The following is a 4,561-nucleotide window of genomic DNA, read 5'->3' as shown; positions in this document are numbered from 1 at the left end:
AGGAGGAAATGAAATGAAACTTCACGAGTTAAGAGGGACTGTGATGTTATTTCGGTGATTACAATATAGAGTTATATTTACAAAAAAATTAACGGTATGAGCCCACATATGTGTAGGGCGTTCCACTCATCCTCGCCTGAATGAACGCACTGACTCGACTGGGAAGGTTATTACAAAGCTGTATATCCTACATTGAGGCAAGTAGGTTCACAACTGGTCCTTGATTCCCTGCATAACAACACTGGCATGAAATTAACGGCTTAGCTGCCTCCACACATGTTCTATTCGGGTCAGATCTACAGATCATGCTGGCCGCGGTAGTACCCTACCAACACGCAGACAGTTCACGGATACACGTGGCATCCTTGGGCGAGAACTGTCCTGTTGAAAAATGGCGCGATTGTACTGTCGCTTGAGAGATAGCACATGAAGATGTAGGATGTCAATGATGTACTGTTGTGCAGTCATAGTTTCTCAATCACTACCAGTCGTTATCTGAACTCATACCCGATCGCCCCTCACACCATGACACCAGGAACAACACAACTATGCCTCTCCACAACATTGCAAGAATGGGGCTTCTCTTCAGGTCACCGCCATTCTCGTCGACTGTGATCATGTGGGGCAGTGCAGAGCAGAAATTCATTTGTGAACGTAGTGCAACGCTATTCATCAGTAGCCTATGCTTCCCGGTCGCAGTACCACTCCAGACACAGCCGTTTGTGTTGTGGTGTTAATGGCAGTCTGTGCGTGGAACGGTAATTCTCTGGTCTGGCTGCTGTAGGTCCCCGGCAAATATTCTGGAATGACACAGAATGTTGAAGGTAGTGCATTACTTGTTATCAGATGGCAGGCCGTGGTGTGAAAACTCTGCGCTGTGCTTGATGGAGAATACAGCGATCCTCCCTCGTGGTGGTCAGACACGATCGGTGTCAGCCCTGACGACGAGTCTAACTGCCCTCACATTCTCATGCAGCCCTAGCTGGACACTGTCACATCCGGAAGCTCCACAAATCTGGATAGTGCACGATTTGACCAGCCGACCTAATGGGAACCATCCAAGATGCCAGGGTGAGAGCGGCGAAACAGAGTATTATTGCGTACAGTGTAATGGTTTCTAATGGTAACATTATTCCTATCTTGCCAAAGGTGTTTAATCTCTTTCCATACGTTGTCTTTACTCTGCTCTTGTGCTATGTCTTGTAATGACGATGAAATGAAATTTTCAAATACAACTTGTTGAATGTACATGACGCTGGAATTTGCTTTGCAGAAGTTGGTTGCGATGTCTTGCTGATTGTTGCTGAGAGAACGGGATAGTGCGTCTGCTACAATATTTTGTGTGCCGGGAATGTGAACAATTATAAAATTAAATTCCTGTAAATAAAGTTTCCATCTGCTTAATCTGTCGTGTGTAAATTTAGCGGAAAGTAAAAACTGTATCGCTCTATGGTCTGTATAAACGGTCGTATGTCTTCCATAAAGAAAATGCCGAAATCTCGTAAATGCCCATACAACACATAATGTTTAAAGTTCTGTAACAGAATAATTACGTTCAGCAGGTGACAGAATGCGACTCGCAAAGGCGATGTTTTTAATTACTGTACAACCATCTTCTTCAATTTCCTGAAAAATATGTACGCCTAAAGCGGTGTTTGAACTGTCGGTGGCAATGGAAAAATTTCTAGTAAGATCTGGGTGCGATAAAAGTGGTGCAATCAACAAAGCATGTTTCAGGTTCATAAATTCAGAATGTGCTTGCTTATCCCAAGACCAAATAGTGTTTTTACCTGTCAATTGACATAATCTAGGGGTGTCTAAAGCAGAGTAATGAATAAATTTAGGAAAAAAGTTAATTAAACCCAGAAAGCTGCGTAGTTGTTTCTTCGTCGTAGGAACAGTAATGTCACGTAAAGCTTGAAGTTTTTCCGGGTCATCTGTAACCAAGATGCCAGTTTCAAACTCTATTAGGTGCTGATAACGCTGTCTCACTCGAGTACGAGACTACTCTGAGATCGCTCAACATCTGACGCAGTCCACGCTTTCCTTACAGAATGTCTCAAACCTTTTGGGTCAGACTGAAAGAGATGATAGCAGGTCCACAACCGATTATATTGAGATAGGGAACCAATCGTCGGAAACGCGTAGCCGGCCGAAGTGGCCGTGCGGCTAAAGGCGCTGCAGTCTGGAACCGCAAGACCGCTACGGTCGCAGGTTCGAATCCTGCCTCGGGCATGGATGTTTGTGATGTCCTTAGGTTAGTTAGGTTTAACTAGTTCTAAGTTCTCGGGGACTAATGACCTCAGCAGTTGAGTCCCGTAGTGCTCAGAGCCATTTTTGGAAACGCGTATTTATTGTGTTACGAACATTCACGGCGCACACCGTATAACAACACTGCCTCCCCGTTTGATTGGTCCACGTGACCTGGTGCGAGATGTGATACCACAGTTCTTGGAGACTGTACGCCTTGCTGTCCGCGAAAGGATGTGGTTTCAACACGACCATGCACCAAGCCCACTTCGATGTTAGGGTCCACTACCACCTGAACAACACGTACCCTCATCGTTGGATTGGAAGGGGATGTCCTGTCCCGTGACCAGCGCGATCGCCTACGGGGTTACCTCGAAACGTTGGTGTATGAAATCTCCTTCGAAACGGATGAAGACCTACTTGATAGGATCCAGGCTGGCTGTCTCCTTGTAAAACAGACACGAGGGATCTTTGAGAGAGTGCGGCATAACTTCATCCACAGTTGCGACACATGCATTGAGACTGGCGGTCGTCATATTCGTTGCATGCTGTGTCCATAACACAATAAATATTTCGACCACTGCTTCCCTACCACAACATAATCGGTTATGGACACACTGCCACCTGTTTCAATTTGACCTAAAACGTTTGAGACAACGGCACTAGTGCACGCTGCTGGCCGATCTGGCTGTCACTAAGGATTGTCACTCTTATCACTTACACATCTGCCGACGATATGAACATATACGAAGCTAAATTCACATCCGGCCGTGTCTTCTGCGTGATTCAATTTTTTTGTCAGGCAATGTATTATAAGAAGAGCTAAACACAACCTTGGAGACCTTTTATGTTTCAATCTTCAGATCCAAATCTAACTGCTGGAATCGCAGTTCGTCATCAGAGCGTAGTTTTTGTCAAAAATGGCAAGAGTCGAAACCGTAAACGAAATAAACACAAAAAATGATCCAGGTAGTGTTTTTATCATAATTATTTTAGTATCTGTGAAGTCAGACGTTGCGTTTTTAAGCACGGAAAACTTTGTCTAGGTCTGCGGGAACTCGTTATATCGAGTCTACGTCACATGTTTTTTCATGTAGCTGCGTCCGCTCTGAATGCGAGGTTTGTGCTACCGGGGACAAACAGACGACCTGCGGTGGAGCTGACTTATGCAGTGGCCCGCAGCAACGAGCAGCGAGCAGCGGCGGAGTGAGTGAGACGTAAAGCCGAGATGCGGAGGATCGCGCAAATTATTAGCGTTGACCCGGATTAGTGGCGGCTGCTACCGCAGAGCCCTCTAGCGGGGCGCAGTTTGCGAGTGGCTTTTGTTTGCCTGCGCCCGCGCGCTGCCGCGGACTTAAATTATTCCCCGCCGGAAGCGGCCAAACCACTGTTTGAGCTTCCTGTAAATACAGAATCCCAAATGTTTGCAAAAACGTGCTATCAGAGGGCGCAGATTCATCACCTTCGCTGTGGAATTTTCGGGCCCAGGTAGACTAACGAGAGCGATGAAAACGGCAAATGCCAATACAAATGAAGGCATCATGTTCTTCTGCTTATACATTGAGGGACAACAAGTTTGAACATGATAAATAAATCAGGGGAACGTGAAACTGAGGCTGCTAATAATAATATGAGTAAACAATTTTTGTTTTTGATACTAGTATACGATCTTGGTGGACAGACTGAAGAAAGGCAAACGTACCTTTATAACCATTGTAGGTCTTTTGCAAGCTTTTGGTTTTACAGGAATACACCCTCTGAAGATCTGGGGGGAGTAAGGATAAGCAATGGGTAATGAAAGGTAATCTACGACTTGTGCAGAAACCAAGCCTCTGCTACAAGTCAGGGGGCATGAAAGGGAGGTAGTTGTTGAAAAGAAAGGGTTGCTGCCTTTCCCGTAAACTAATTCAATGTGTACCCTGGAAAACTGTAAAAGAAACCAGGAAGATTTAGAAAGGAATTTAATGTCAGGGAGAACAACTAAAAGCCTTAAGAATTGCCCATTAGATTTCAACTCTGTGAGAATGTCAGCCGTATGGAATGGATAGCGTCTTTAAGTTTTAAGGCAAACAAGGTTACTGTAATGTGGTAGAATCAAGTCGAGAGATGCATTTAAAGGCAATTAAAGCAGGAAGCAAAATAGGGAGCAAAATAACTGTGGGAAAAGTCAAGAGGACATAAAATGCAGACATGAAACAGGAAGAAAAGATTTTTGGAGAAAGTGAAACATGTCCGCCTGGTGTACAGTGAAGTGGAAAGTGGACATTACACACTAAAAGCATAAAAGCCTTTGAAATCTTGTGCTACAGAA

The sequence above is a fragment of the Schistocerca cancellata genome, chromosome 2 (assembly GCF_023864275.1).
Source record: "Schistocerca cancellata isolate TAMUIC-IGC-003103 chromosome 2, iqSchCanc2.1, whole genome shotgun sequence".
Lineage (NCBI taxonomy): Eukaryota > Metazoa > Arthropoda > Insecta > Orthoptera > Acrididae > Schistocerca > Schistocerca cancellata.
This window is presented reverse-complemented; position numbering follows the sequence as displayed.